The sequence below is a fragment of the Vicugna pacos genome, chromosome 4 (genome assembly GCF_048564905.1).
Source record: "Vicugna pacos chromosome 4, VicPac4, whole genome shotgun sequence".
NCBI classification, from domain to species: Eukaryota; Metazoa; Chordata; class Mammalia; order Artiodactyla; family Camelidae; genus Vicugna; species Vicugna pacos.
In genome coordinates this window covers 4,605,892-4,622,499 of record NC_132990.1, presented here as the reverse complement: position 1 = coordinate 4,622,499, position 16,608 = coordinate 4,605,892, and the positions used below count along the sequence as shown (strand labels likewise).

Sequence of the window (16,608 nt, the reverse complement as noted above, 5' to 3'; positions counted from 1 at the left end):
CCAGGAAGATTATGTCATTTCTGTATCTGAGATCTGTGGAAGAGATCACCACAGACTGTAAACAGAGCAGGCATCATTTAAAAATTTCCTTTAGCTCTATGAGTCTAAAGCAAAACCTTACTACTTAGGGCTGTATTATCAGATTTTATCATTTGTCCAGAAATATCTCCAATTAGCAGACCATGAAGGAAGCCTCAGGAAATGAAAGAATATCTCTGTTATACAATATGGTCACTGACTTGTCATTATTTGGGGAAAGGAAGGGAGAAAAGGAGTAAAGGGAAGATATTAGCAGTCTTTACGTAAGTAAAAATTCTATGAACTAATTATGGTCAAAGCACAGTGCAACAGTTCAACACAGCAGTGGAAATTATAACAGCACTGGTTCCCCTTGGGTAGTTAAAAAAAAGGCTCACAGGGATTAAAGAGAGGGAGGATGAATAGGCAGGGCAGAGAAAATTTTTAGTACAGTGAAACCACTCTGTATGATACTCTAATGGTGGATATATGTCATTATACGTTTTTCCAAACCCACAGAATGTACCACACCAGGAGTGTACTCTAAAGTAAATGATGGACTTCGGATGATGATGAGGTGCCAATGTTTGCTAATTCTAACAAATATACTACTGTGGTATGGGATGTTGATAATGGGAGAGGTTGTGTATATGTAAGGGAAGGAAACACATGGGAAGTCTGTACTTTCCACTCAATTTTGCTGTGAACCTAAAACTGTTCTTAAAAAAAAAAAGTCTATTCAAAAAGGCCATGGTGACAGAACAACTTTGGCTCAACAAAACTCGAACCTACTCTAGACACTCTTGAGCACAAGGGTCAGAAACAGCAGGAGCAGAGTGAAAACGGCAGGAATGGATCTTAACTATTATCTGGCAGCAGCTGCAGTCCTCACGCCCTGTATAATAAAATTAATCAGTTCCCTGAGCTACAATTTCATAAATTCAGACAGCCAGATGCTTGCTTCCTCTGGACACAGAGGATAATTCCTGTTGGTTGTATTATGAGGTATTATCTGCTTCAAAGTCTAGTATGTGAACTCCTCAACCACCAGGAAATTAAATACGAAAGTTTTTGTTGAGTCTCCCTCTAACTCTACCCTCAAGATATTATGCATTTCCAATGTCAACTAAAAATTTCATAGGGGAGATCTCCTCTCGCATGTAAGATATGAAGGTTTTTTGGTTGCTGGGTTTGTTTGTTCTTAAAGAGTTTTCATCCCAACTTAGACTGCAGGATATTCTAACAGTACCATACAGCCTCTGGCATTAATTTCATGGGCCAATTTTTCTTTAAACCCTTCCTTTAACAGATGTTCCTTTTCCTGTCACAGGGATCCTGGTCTTTCTCTTAATCTCCCCTACCTCATCTTCAAGACCACTCATTTTAGGGGCAAGGTAATCTCAAGTAACAGCTTGATTATGTATATAGGTACCCAGCCTAAATATTAATAAAGTGCTACTGATCATTCCTTGTCACACCCCAAGAACTGTATTTGGTCTGGCAATCCTCAGAAGGTTTCATTACATTTTTTTGGATAAGATCTCAAAAAAAAAAAAAATCAAAGAAAGAGTATGAGTCCCTTTGCTTACTAACTGTGGGTAAAGACCTCGAAAATTTTCCACTAGTTTAAGAAGCATAATTGTAACCCTTGGCTAATTAAAGTTAAGACTTGAGAATAAATAGTTCCACATAATTACTTTTGCCTACATTTTCCTCTGCTTCTGTGCCTCCTTCCTTATAGTATAGATTTCCTCCTCTAAGCATTTGGTGAGGAAGATCCTACGAAAGTATAAAACGTTTACGTGGGTTTTACCCATCATTTTCAATGGAAAAAGAAATTTACAAGCCATAAACTTAACCATTTAAAACAACATCTCCCAATAGTTCTGAGATATCTGTAGGGACTTTACAATCAGAGGGTTCAGGGATCAAGTAAGGTTTCTAACTGTATGCTATAACCTCTCAAACAGCAAGTCAGTGCACAGTGACTTGTTAAAGACCCTGGGAAGTACAGCATTCACATGATCATTCAATAAACATTCATTAACTGCCTACTGTGTGCTGGGCACTGTGCCAGAAATTAGTGATAAAATGTCAATCCCAAGCAGAGGCCCTTGTCTCAAGGAGTGTTAGTCTAGAGTGTTTTTCAAACTGCACACGGTAAAATCAATTAAATAGATAGCAATTTAGCATTTTTAATGCTTAAGTAAGATAGACTAGAAAGTATCATAATACATCATACATAGAAACAGTAGGTGCTGTTAGGTGAAACTATTTGAAAAGTTATATATATAATGTGTGTGTATATGTGTATGTATATATATGTGTGTATGTGTGTCCTAAATAGGATATAAAGTGTATTTCTTCTTGTGGAATATAGTGAAATGGTTTTAGAAGACCCTACTCTAGCAGAAGAAATATATCACAATAGAAATTACAATAAAATATAATGGGTGATTAAAAAAAAGAATAAGTAGATGATCCTATGGGAACATCAAAGAGCATTCTCAAACCTTTTTTTGAGCCTAAACCCGTTATCACTTAACACTTGTTAAAAACCCATGGAAGGATTGAATTCCAGCATAAACAGTGTGAGGAGCTCTGCTGATCTGCTCTCCAGTGAAAGTGGTGAAAATTATTAAAACAAGCATTTAAAGCCTCTGGAAGTCGTCCCAAGGGTAGACAGCAAGTGAAAAAACTTCAAGAAAATCTATGAAAATCTGGTAAAAGAGAGTCTGTGGTATTTAAACAGACCACTATGTACCCACTTCCTCTCAACTCAGCAAGACCCCACTCCACACTGCTTCAGCCAGAATAGTTCACGCTCCCTCCAGCCACTAGCCAAAGGGCTTTCTTTCCAGAAGGAGCAGGACTTTAGCTTTTCTCATCTTGCCTCCAGCTGCCTGTTACTAAAGCTAAATCTGGGAGGAGTAAGACTGAAAGGTGGGGCTCCTTTCTTCCACCCAACCCCCACTTGCAGAATGACAGCTCTCCGTTGTGTGCGGCACATTGAGAATAATGGGGCCCTTAACACTCCTGTCCTAGTGGTTCCACCCCAGATGTGGCAAGCTAAGAAGGCCTAAGGCTGCTGCTCTCCCACCAAGTGCTCACGTCCTGGAGCAAGAATGTCACTCAAGGAAGCTTGCCATTGTCACCAACCCAGCTCCAGAGACCTGACTCAGTGGTTTTGCCTGAAGAGGAAAGCAGGTCATAACAGATAGCTTCTAATCTCTTCCCAAAGGAACTGACTTTAGTTGCAACAGAATTTGGAGACGTTCAAACCTAAGTGTGCTTCTCAAAGTAGTAAATGATGTAGGAAAAGGCAACTGAGGGGAGAGCTGAGATACAGACTAGAGTTTGCAGGAGAGAACTGTGAATAACACAGGAGAAGCCCTGCTGGGCTGGGAACAAATACCAAACACTGACCTCATAAACTATTCCTTCAAGGGAGAGAACAATTTGTAGGATTTGTTCCAGGGATGAAAGGCTGGTTCAATATTTGCAAATCAATCAATGTGATAAACCATATTAAAAAACTAAAGAAAAAAAATCATCTCAATGGATGCAGAAAAAGCTTTTGACAAAATTCAATATTCATTCATGATAAAACTCTCAACAAAAGATAGAGGGAATGTACCTTAACATAACAAAGGCCATATGTGACAAACCTACAGCCAGCATCAGTGAAAAACTGAAAGCATTTCCCCTAAGATCAGGAACAAGGGTGCCTACTCTTGCCACTTTTATTCAATATAGTATTGGAAGTCCTAGCTACAGCAATTAGACGAGAAAAATAGATAATAGTTATCCAAATTGGAAAGGAAGTCACTGTTTGCAGACATTGTTGAAAGAAGTTGAAGATAATTCAAAGAAATGGAAAGAGATACCATGCTCATGCGTTGGGAGAATCAATATTGTTGAAACGACCATACCATCAAAAGTATACAGATTCAATGCAATCCCTGTCAAAACACCAATGGCATTTTTTCACAGAACTGGAACAAATAATTACAAAATTTGTATAGAAACACAGAAGACTCACACAGTCAAAACAATCTTTAGAAAGAAGAATAAAGCTGGAGGTATCACACTCTCTGTCTTCAAACTATACTACAAAGCTACCATAATCAAAACAGTATGGTACTGGCACAAAAACAGACACATAGCTCAGTGGAACAGAATAGAGATCCCAGAAATAAACCCACATTTATATGGTCCATTATGACAAAGGAAGCAAAAACATACAATGGGTAGAAGACAGACTCTTCAATAGTGTTGGAAAACCTGGATAGCTACACAGAAAAGAGTCAAACTGGACTACTTTCTCACACATTATACAAGAATCATCTCAAAATGGACTCAAGATTTAAATATAAGATCTGAAACCATAAAATTCCTAGAAGAAAACATACAGTATGCTCTTTGACATTGATTTTTAGGAATATTTTTAAATACATCTCCTCAGACAAGGCAAACAAAGGCAAAAATAAACAATTGGCACAGCCAAACAAAGAGACCATTCAAAAGATGAGCACTGATAACAGTTCTCAAGGCAGCCACCAACAATATCACCACCACCCCATGCTCTCCTAGAAGCTGTGCTACACATAAAATTTTACTTTTATTTTTACTAGATAATTTTCAAAAATTTATAAAATGTTTCCATCATTTAAATAAATTGTGCATTGGGAATAATTTAAAAGATGATTCAGGAAAAAAATTTAATGCATAATCTTATATGTATTCTTGGCTTTGTTTTTTTGTTTTTGGTGGGGAGGTAATGAGATTTATTTAATTTGTTTTATTTTAATGGAGGTACTGGGGTTTGAACCCAGGACCTCGTGCATGCTAAGCATGCACTCTACCACTAGCCATCCTCCCCTCTTTAAATTATATGTATTCTTATTAAGAATATTTTGAAGCTCTATTATATACGTATATTCTTGTTTCACTGTATTCCACTCAGTCAGAAGTAGTTTCTTCATCTTTGAACTATTTGTCCTGAATGTCCTCAACTTCCCAGACTCATCTCCTTTCCAAATGAAACTTCATCCTTCCCTGAGGCCTCTGGGATCCCTCTCTTTTCCCATTCATGATCCACTCCTATCCCTTCTCATATCACTTAAGACTTTTCTCCATCCATTGTCCTCCCTGTCTACCACCTCCCTCTTGAGGCCTAGACCTGACAGCAAAACAGACAAATGACTGGAAGAGAGATGAGGATGAAAAGGAGAAATCCCCTGAGCCTCATGAAGGAGTGAGGCAAATCTCAAAAGTAATTCTGCAGCCTGGTCTTTAATTTTTTATTAAATGCAAATACCCTGAGAGGATAAACCATACTTTTAAACATTAATATGAATATCTTAGAAGGGACTTGCTGACAGTGAGTGAAGGTGATTAGGTACCACACCCAACCTAGTAACAAGGAAAGGCAGAAGAGACCGAGGTGCCAATGACGAGTGAATGAGAAAATGTCAAAGACAAATTCTGCCCACAGCCAGCCCAGGCAATTCTAAAATATTTAGCCTGCCATTTCTGGACTATTCAGTTATAAAGGATGGAGTACAGGACCAATAAGGCATGATCTATATACTATTTACTATAGAGCATTAACAAAATCACTTGATCATTCTGTGACTGTTACTTTGATTCTAAACCCATTCTTCAAATGCTTGTTTAAAACACCATCTTTCTTGGAAACCATTTTATTTACAGAAAAAAAAAAAGCTTACCTAAATTTTTATAAACACATAAGAATATGCTTTACTCAGTGTGTTCACCATAATATTAAGCACAAGACAACTTATTTTATATGAACTAAGAATTTAATGAATGGCAATAGCTTAACTATTTTCAGCTGCCACTAGACATAAAGTTAAATCTTTTCCAAAAACATGAACAGCTAATTATCAGTCACCTATCCCTCTCTCTTTACATCCAATAAACATCAAAATAACAGAGTAATTATGAAGGCTGCCTCTGAAGGTAGACTGCCAAGGTTTGGAATCCCCACTATGCCCCGTGACCTTGGGAAATTATTTAACTTCTCTATGCCTCAGTATCTGCATCTGTAAAATGGGAAAAACTTAGGAAGGTGACTGTGAGTAATAAAATGTATTAAAATACATAGAAAGCACCTAGACCTGTGCCTGGTTCACTGTAAGCACTCAAAAAAATGTTAGCTATTATCATCAGTTATTGCATTTCTAATAAAAAAGATGATGATTTCTGCTAGGTAGAAATAATCTCTCTTGGGGAATCTAAATTGCCTGTCAGCAAAAGTGCACAGGAAAGCAAGGGAGTCAACAGTGAGAATAAGCATCAATGCCCTGGACAGGCTGCACCACACAAACCTGAAAGCTACGAAGTTGTTTACTTTACTATACCACAAATATTAGAGTCAGAGGTTTCAAGATTTTGCTAAGCCAGTTCAGCTACATTCAAAATGTGGTAATATAAGATGGTTTGGTCAGCTGTCAAGTCATGGGTTGTATAAACACCAGTTTACAACAAAAATGACTGTAAAAGTGGTATGGTTCTTATTGGCTATATTAAATTATACTTGAGGTCTTTTATTTTTCTAGCTGCAAATAATAGGGAGAAGAGTCTACTTGAGAGCAAGAACCAAATTTAAATAAACTGTAAATTTCTCAACATAACTTGGAAACTTCAGTTCAGTCTCTTTTTATGTGCAAGACCAAACACAGTACAGTTTATAATTCAAAATCCTAACATCGCTAGCAAACTAGGTTCCAATCCTAGCTCTACCACTATTAGCTGTGTTGCTCAAAATATTTCATCTCTCTAAAAGAAAAGGGCAATGATACCAATCTCCTAGGACCAAAAAGAAGATTAAATGAGACAAATGTTAACAATAAGCAGTAACTATAAACTGTTAATAAGTAACACAGGAAAATATCATTTACTTGAGCTCTGAGATTCTTCCTCCACAAACATAACACTCATACAATAAAAAAAGAAAAGAAGAAAGAATCTGAGCCAAGAAATAAAGGGAAAACATAAGAAGAACATAATTTAAAATTCCTCCTATATAACAGAAAAAAGGTTTTTATACCTGGGAGAAAGTGCAGATAAAATGCTATGTTACCAAAGCAAAGCAGAGTGGGTAAGAGTCATAGATATTTATTAAATAACACAAAGGAATCTGAAAAGAAACCAATTACTTCTCAGTCAGTATTAAAGATGAAGTTTATATGTAATTAGGAGCTCCAAGAAGGATGTATCTATGATGGAATAACTCACAAACCCAGAATTGGCTCTGATAAACTATAATTTAAAATTAGTACAATGTGGGGGGGGGCAGGTATAGCTCAAGTGGTAGAGTGCATGCTTAGCATTAGGTCCTGGGTTCAATCTCCAGTACCTCCCCTAAAAATATATAAACTTAATTGCCTACCCATAACCAAAATAAAATAATTAAATAATATAGTAAGTAAAATATTTTTAAAATAAAAAATATCAGTACAATATTATAAATTAAACTAATACTTTAAGTAAACTTAAAATAGACATCATAAATTCTATGAAGTTTTACACTTACCATTAACACTATGTTCTTTATATAATGATAAAAAAGTAAAAATAATGATGCCATGTAATAAATAATGCCATGTAAAGGAGATCACATTGAGACCTTTACGTATTTATTGTGAGATCTACACACATTTATTCTTTCATTCAACTGATATCTAACTGCGGACTAAGTGAAAAAGTATTCAATACATTACTAATCCAAAAAAAGAGTAAAACAAAAGAATACCACTTTTGCCTATAAAATTAGCAATTAAAAAATAATCCCTAGTGCTAGCAAGAACACAACTAAACAGCCACTCATACACAGGTTTGTGGGAGTGTAACTGGTAAAGTTTTCTGAGGGTAACTGGGAAAGTATGTTAAAAGCTTTGGAAGTGTTTATGCCCTTTCACCCATTAATCTGCTTCTAGAAACTTCACCTAAGGAAATAGCCAGAGATGTACACACTGGCTGATACAAAAGGATGTTCACTGCGTATTTACCTTGGTGAAAAACTGCTAACTATCTAAATTTCCAACGGGAGATTAATTAAATAATTTGTAATATAGCCATATGAAGGAATCAATGAACTCCTGTTCCATTTTAGAAGAATATGATTTACAATTTTATGTTATACACACAAATATATCCATATACAACCAAAAACTGGAAAGCTAAACACTGAAATGTTAACAATAGTTATCTCTGCGTGATACTGTTTTTAATTTTCTTATATTTTCCATTATTTTCCAAATTTCCTATGATAATCGTGTATTTTAGAACCAGTGCAGTCAACTTCGTGGTTTACCCAAAACACCGACTCCATCAAAGTCTATCAGGGTAATCCCTCTCCCCTTGTCAGTGACTGTGTCCCGGCCAGGGAGGCACAAGGAGACATCTGGGGGATGAGGCTTCCAGGGCAAGGTTTCCTTGCTCCTGAGAAGAAAAGTGGAAGAGGTACTGCTTTCTTCTGATCATGGTCACATCCAAATGTGATTCATTTATTTATCATTCAATACATGTTTATCTGAACACCTACTGTGCAGTTCTTGAGCCAGCTCTAAATAGGGAGGTTATTTTGCTATTATTTCTAGGAGTCCTAAATTAATAACTTTACCAGTTAAATACAAAAATCTTAATTATCATCCATCTTCCACTTCGTTCTTCACAGGTAAGAGAATTTGTTGGCTAAATGGCAGTATTATCCAAGAAAACAAAACCAAACAAATTTACCACCACCACAATAAAACAGATCAACTGCACAGGTTAAACAAAACAAACAAAAAAAGACAAGACAGCTTCAAGCCATCATTACCCTATGACACATTATGGACAATATTACAAAAGACAAGAAGAGTATGAAAGTCTGGAAGAAAGATTAAGAGCTTCGTTTCTCTCCTGCTAATTTTAACGCTGTGAAAAAAATACATGAATCTTTCATTTCAATGCACCTAAGAATATACTAAATCTAACAGAGGTTATTAAAGTCACAGAGGAATTTTAAGTGCCATAACTTGCTATATGTATTCATGCTGGAGATCTTTTACAGAAGCAAATACACAGTGCCCTGTCTTTTTAAAAGCACTTCCTAAAATCCAGATGACTTGGGGGCTGGCTACCACTAAGAACTGTTGTATAGCTTTGTAATATATAATAACATCCTTACGGACCACTGGGGTGTGTATAGTTCTTTGCCCCTACACTAAATGGCCCCACATGACCATATTTTTTTAATGTGACATTTACTGGCTCATGTTTTAACCAGGAAAAATGCTAAGAAAATACTCATGATATTTTTCAAAAGTTAACTTTTCAAAGGTAATATGGACATATCATTATAAATCCACTTAAACACTGAACAAGTTATTCGTGGTTCATTTCTACAGAAATACATCAAATATACTGAGATTATTAGAGGAAGCAAATATCTTCCCTCTCAAGAGACTTTCTCAATCTACCAGTATAAAAATGATGATGATAATAGTAACAATAATAATTATCATTATGGTAGCTAACACTTAAACAGTGCTTACTCTACACGAAGGACAACTATAAACTCTTCAAACATATTAATTTCCACAATCCCAATTAATTAGGCAATTAATCAATCAGGCAATCTCCACAATCCCATGTTATAGTTGAGGAAACTGAAGCAGAGAGATTAAATTTCTTGCCTAAGGTCATGTATCTTGTGAGACAGAGCCATTCACTGAGACACACATCACATACTCACACACATCACAAATCATTGATAACACGTCACAAAAGGAAACGAAGGTTGAATATAAAAAAAGTAACTTTAGTTTGTTTTTACCTGTAACAAAAAAGCAAAATTTTTCAGGGACCTCAACCTAAAACTTCTGGTTTATTTTCTTATGGGGGAATTATCATTTTATTCTGAGCATCTGCATTCCGCACTTACATTCAAACTGCTTAACTGTTCTCTCAAATCTCTAATAACCCCACTTCATCCCACATCATCAGTCAACAGTCTCCTTCTAACATTCTCAGTGGGTCCTTCCAGCTTCAGAGGCAACTCTGTCTGCTGTTCCTATTTATGCATCCCAACTCTACCCACCCAAACTTGTGGGGGAACCGCAGTCCATGTCCGCCTCTGCCAAAGGATAATGTGAGCAAAATGTTTTCCGTACAGTTAAAAGAATTCCTTTTGTCAAATCAATGTGATGATGCTGGATGAACTGAACACTTCCCTCTGACCACCTCACCACCAAATGTTTAAGATGAAATTGCATAATTTCCAAAATGGAAACTATTCAAATTGCCCTCAAGGAGTTAAACTAGGAATTTTTCTTTTTTGTCTACAACAGAAAGGCAGGCAGTTGTAGACAGAAGCTGCAAACCTGCAATATACTTTTTCCCTGAATAAAGATATATTTATATTCTCTTATGTAAAGATTCAACATAGATATCCAAGATAAATGATTTGATATAATATATATTTTTTTTCTTTTTTTTTTTTTACCATTGCTATAAAGTAGTAAAATCAGTTTCTCCAGTTGATAAGGTTCCCCTATCTTCCCAAGTTCAATTCACAATTTCAGGAGCTCTGAAATTTAATTTCTCAGCTATACAGATTCATGTTCCCAGTTCCTGATAATCTGATAATCCTGATAGTATTAGAACAGGGTATCTGACATAAAAGTAAAATGTTGGTCATTTAACATTAACAAATGGGATAAAGAATTACTTAATTTTTTTTTTACCTAAAAACATCCTTGCTTTCCCTAAAACAAAGTCTAATGTTTGGGCAAGGAAGAACAATTTTCAAAGTAGCGTTTTATTTACAATTTCATTGTCCAAGTGATAATGTTTTGTTTATGTAAGATGATGTCTTTACTATGATCATATATAGCAGAAAATTAAACCTGCTATTTGCTCCAGCAGATCTTAATAGTCATACATAACATACTGATATGTTTTATTTCTCTCTCCATGTACTTGAAAACCACTGGACCATTTCAAGGTCATCACTCAATCTTAGCATGCCCTGATACAAACTCCACTGGCAAGCTGCACTCTCATGCAGGAGTCTGTGGCTTTGTGTTTTACATACATTTCCTTTTACATGTTCTCAGAACAGGTAATAGGCCTCACTGTCTAGAAAATAGGAAAGAGATAGAGGCCCCAAATGACATGTCTTCTGATGTCAAAGAAGACTATGTGACAAAGAAAAACACAACATATTTGAAAAGAAATACACTCTTTTTTCATTGCTCCTTTTGATTTCACATCAAATCTATATATCTTTGTTAATATATTTTTTCCTTATCCAAAGGTTAAACTGAAACTTTCCAACAGAGTTTCAGTAAAGTATAAATTAGGAAACTACATATCCTCAGTGCATTACAGTAAGTCAAGCATATTAAACTCCTCTGAGCATAGCAAAGTGCTCTCAGAAGCAACAGTTCTAGGAACAGGAGAAACACATGGCTAATGAACGTAAACATCCATTCTAACAGGAGGGGCTTTAGAGGCTAAGTGCTAAAGAGGGCAAAGAGAACTTTTTGGCTGAAAGTGGAGAAAACACAGGTAGATACTGAGTTAGCCAAACAAGCACAGGTCATGTGTTGGGACAAGACTGGGCTGGTTTTATAGCCAGAGCATACACCAAAGTAAAGAACATCAAACATGAACACCAGCATTCACATTCAAGACATTCACAACTGGACGGGGGCAGGCTAGCTGTCGTCCACAGAATACCTTATGGTATGTTATATCTGAAATACTTCAAAATTATAATTAGGTTCAAAGGCAACTTATGGCTTTACTGGTTTCAGGAGTGGAGAAATGCTTCATGGCTCTAGTTGATTCTCTTCTTAAAAAACTCCTAAAATTCCTTTCATTTCAAATGGTAAAATTAGTCACAGTCACTGAACTTAAATTAAAGCTAACGTGTGAGAAGTATTGTGTGGTATGGAAGACTCAGCAGAGCACTTAACCCAGACTTGGGGTGTCAAGGAAGGTTTCCAGAGAAAGGGCCTGAACACTATGTGGGAGTTTATCAAGTGAACAACAGGCAGAATGTTACAGGCAGAGGGAACAGCATGTGCAAAAGACTGAGGCAAGAGGACCTGTCAGTAGACAAAGCACAGACTAACAAGACATAAGGAAACTGTTTTAGCATCTTGCCAAAATCAGGCATTACTCCTTTTTCTGGGCAAAGTTTACATTGAGTTCTTTTTTAAACAATAAAAACAAACATTTTAGGGCATCTAGAGAGAGAGGCCAGCCAAAGGACTACACTACTGGTGCTTTTGTAGTTTGACCTCACCATTTATATCCTTCCAATGGAGATATTCTTTTCTTTGTTCCTTCCTTCCTTTCTTCCTAAGATTTTCAGGAATCCCACTTTCAGAGAGAGACAATGTCCACATCCTACAGCCAAACTCTGTTGGCATGTTTGGGGAACTGCCTCAAAGGGAGCTGATGTTAACTCTTTTATTACCTTGTCTGGAGAAAAATGACAGACTGTGGTGATATCTAATCACCTCCATTACTTTATTTGAGTTGGGCTCAATAGAGTAGATAACTTCTCTATAATTTGTAATAGAAACATTAAAATAACATCAAGCATTAACTTCTAGATAGATTTCTCAAAGGAATTTGCCAACTATTACAACTGTCTGCTGTAATATGTAAAATGTATCTTTAGGAAGAAGGGTGCACAGCTCTGACTGGGGTTTATAAATGGACAACAGACCACAATAAAATTCCTGGCTTCTCATAAGAAAAGAAAGCATTGTGAATGATAAGTGATAGGGGGACTTCAGGCTAAAAGAGTAAATTTGACCAACGTTGTCACCTTGTTTAGGCAATCAGTGGATGGATCTGGAAGAAGCTTACAATACTGGTAAGGAAGTTGGACTTTATTCTAAGAGCAATGGGAAGCCACTGAAGAATTTTTAGCACAAAAGTGATATAATTTTGCAAAGATCACACAGAAGCAGTGTAGAAAACAGCTAGAAGAGAAACAGGAAGACTATACTGTAAGATAGAAGACCACCTTTTTAGTAATCGAGGCCTAATCCAAATGCATGGAAGAATGGAGAAGGGTGCCTAGATATGAGAGGTACTTAAGAGGTAGAGTATATGATATTTAGTGTCTGACTGAACATAGCAAAAAGGAACAGAGAAGAATTAAGGATTATTAGGGAACGACATGCATGGTACCACCATGTACTAAAAGAGGGAACAGAAAATTCAGGACATACTTGGATAGAAAGATGAGTTCAGTGTAGGGCACGCTGAGCACAAGATTCTTGAGGCATCCACATGAAAACGTGCAATGAGCAAAGGGCCATATGAGAATGTAGCCTAGGAGACAGATGTGAGCTAAAGATACAGATGTGGGAACTATCAACACATAGAAAGTATTTAAAGCCATGGAAATGGAGCAGATAACCCAGGGAGAATGAAAGAAGAAGAAGGACTGGGCCAAGGACATAGGGATGTGAGAGCCATGGAGGGTTTAACTGATATTTAATTTAAAAAATGAGGAGGGGATATTTAATTTAAAAAATGAGGAGGGGAGGGAAGTTAATCATGACAATACTCATGTTAAGCGAGCAGAGTCTTGCATTCAGGGAGAAATTGCACTGATTCTCCTGGGGAAAATTCGCAGACCTTTAGCAGGAAACAGGAGGACTGCCCACCCATTATGTTCCTGGCTCTAGTTTCTAGGTTCAGTCTGCCACCTTCACAAGAACTGTGGTCATCCAAAACAAATAATCAGTAAAAACAAACTGGCAAAATCATTGTTGTTCTAGTTCTCTTTTACTTAGTAGATTCAAAACTAATACCATCTGTGCAGTGAAGCAATGTATGTTCCTTAAATATAAGAATCATTTTTGTACCACTGAGGCAATCCAAAAGCCAAATCAGGGCAGCAAAGACATACAAGTAATATCAGATGTAGTTTCAAATGCTATAAAACACAGTGATTCTACATTTTAGTTCCAGGCTTTAAAAATAATATAGTATATGTGGTTTTGAATAAGATTCTAAACTGTAGTCATGTACTTAGACTAGTTTTTTCTATTCAAGTGTTGACAGGAAAAAATATAGATTTAGTCTGATCTTACAGGCACACACCATTTACCCAACTTTTAACTTGATTTGAACCTTAAGGGTCCTCTTGCAAAGCAACAAAAGTATGCATAACTAAGGTCAATTAATAACTCGTTTCTAAAATCTACTGAATTTTTAACTGGACAATATCAAATCCCTATAATTTGCAATGAGCAATAATGAAATTAAAATTTTTCCAGTTTCAACTAGGATTTTCCCAAAGATCATAAACAGTGCATTTTAGGAAATTCTGATTCATCTGTATATCCTTTTAAGTGCTTCATTAACAATGACTTTCTTGCTAGATATAAGATTAGATGTAATAAATAACCACATTCAGACCACAGTTTAGTAAAAAACTGTCTAATTCAGTACTGAAATTATTATTCAAATTTAACTGTCTTCTTGGAACAAAACTTTGTTTTCTGGGCCCAGAATAGGTTCTATCTCTCAGTCCCTACTTAACCTTTCTTCAAATAAAGGTTACCAACAATATAGCTTTGTTCATCACCAACATAAAAGATCTCTGTATACTCAAAACTCAGCTCTTTCTGAGAGTCTCTCCATTTTTAATCCATCATCCATTTACAATTTACATCCACTACAATGTTGTGTCACTGATACCACAGTTTCTCACTATCGTGTTGGATTACCTCTGCTGGCATATTTTTCTTGCACCTTCAACATAGGAAGGTACCTTTTCCCAGAATGCATCGTGAACTCATGGGGGCTCATCATCTCTCTGTAAGGCTTTGTACACAAAAGCCATTTGATATGAGTGCCAAGTTGATTCTATGGTCTCCCAAACAGAAGGAATCAAAAAGAAATTAGGTTCCCTAATATCTGGTTTTATATTAAACAATTAGCAGGTGACATAATTACCTCCACCTTCCTTATCTCACCCTCCTGTCCCCATCCATTGAAAACTAGATGACTAGATTCATGCAGAAGGAAAACTGATTATCATAAGGCCGATTAAGAAAAGGGAAATAGTCTGAAGAAACAGAAATAGGAAGATAAGAAAAAAAATGATCAAAGTGAAATGAATAAGAGGAAATTTTAAGCCAAAAAATAAAAAGTAATAAGATAGGTAATAATAAGGCAAGAATTTCAGACAAGAAACCACGAAAAAGAAGCCTGTAGGAAATAAATTTAGTCTCTTGCTTAAATTGATCACTAAACCACAGCTCACAGGACAACTAACAACTTTAAAATCCCAGTCCAGAGACCTGTGGTTATCCCACCCTGGTACTTGTTAGGCCAAATATTACTGCTGACTTGGGGTGCTCCCGAGTCAATTGAGAGGACCACCATCATTTCCATTCCCTGCCAAGAGACACATCAGTGACTGGGGGCTGGAGCGAAAGCCAGTGGCAAATATACCACAGCAGCCGGCCAAGGACTGCACAAAAGAAGTCTGGTATTGAGGTTAAAATTAAATGAAATGGAAGGGAAATAAAGACAAGGGAGGATGAGAAGAACAAACACAGCATCAGAGTGGGCTCCTTCTACACGCAGGGGGAAGCAAACATCTGGAATCATTTGGTGCTGAGTGCCACCAAATTTAAGACTTTGTTCCTCTCTTGCAATTACTTTAGTAACACCATACAAAGAAAAAATAGACCTAAAGGCTAAAATGAAGGGGAGTGGTTACAGTGGGTATAACAATAACCATTAAAAACACATATACACACATTTTAAAAGTAACAGAGCAGTTAACTGCACAAAGAAGAATCCCAACTGACTTGGAGATGTTCATCCTAAATTCTGAAGTCAAATGAGGAAGGTGCAGACAAATGTGTATCAGAGCATGATAACATTTTTGTAAAAACATGTCTGTATAAGCACAGGATAAGTCTTTATATGGTTCCAAAATAAGTGATGGTATTATGAGTGAGTTTTACCTCTATTTAATTTTTCCTGTGTTTTTCAATGTAATTAAAATAACAACAATCCCTTAAAACAAAAGAAAAAATATCCCTTTCCAGGTCATTCAGTCTTTACCTTGAACTAAATGTGTATCCAATTTACAAAGAACCCCTTTCACACAGAACACAGCTTTGGGAGAGCTGTTCCTACCCCGTGGAGAGGAGGGGCCACAGGCCAAGCCCAGTTGCATTACAGTGGAAAAAACACAAGCTGTGGATACCAATGGAAAGGTCTGAATCCAGCATCTCTTGCCACTAGTTCAGTGACCCAGGGCAAACTATATGAAATTTCTGAGTGTTCCCTTCACTTGGCTTCAGGAGTGGAATAATATTTACCTCACAGGGTTGTTTTGAGGATTCTCAAGAATAGCTCCCACACACGATGACACAGACTGGTAGGGTAGGTATCAGGGAGACTATGAGGCTTCTGAACAATGTTACACCTTTTATTATCTCATGAAACATTCTGTTCTGAATACTGCCAGACTGTTTATCACTTTTACTGACCAACCCTCAGCCTATCATTCCTCAGACTAATTAG

At 36.6% G+C, this 16,608-nt stretch overlaps 1 protein-coding gene across 5 annotated transcripts in view; it reads right to left on the bottom strand.

Annotated features, from left to right (window-relative positions):
- FANCC (FA complementation group C) overlaps positions 1 to 16,608 on the bottom strand; it is a 183,718-nt gene that overhangs the window by 141,478 nt on the left and 25,632 nt on the right. The gene's annotated exons all lie outside the window — the stretch shown is intronic.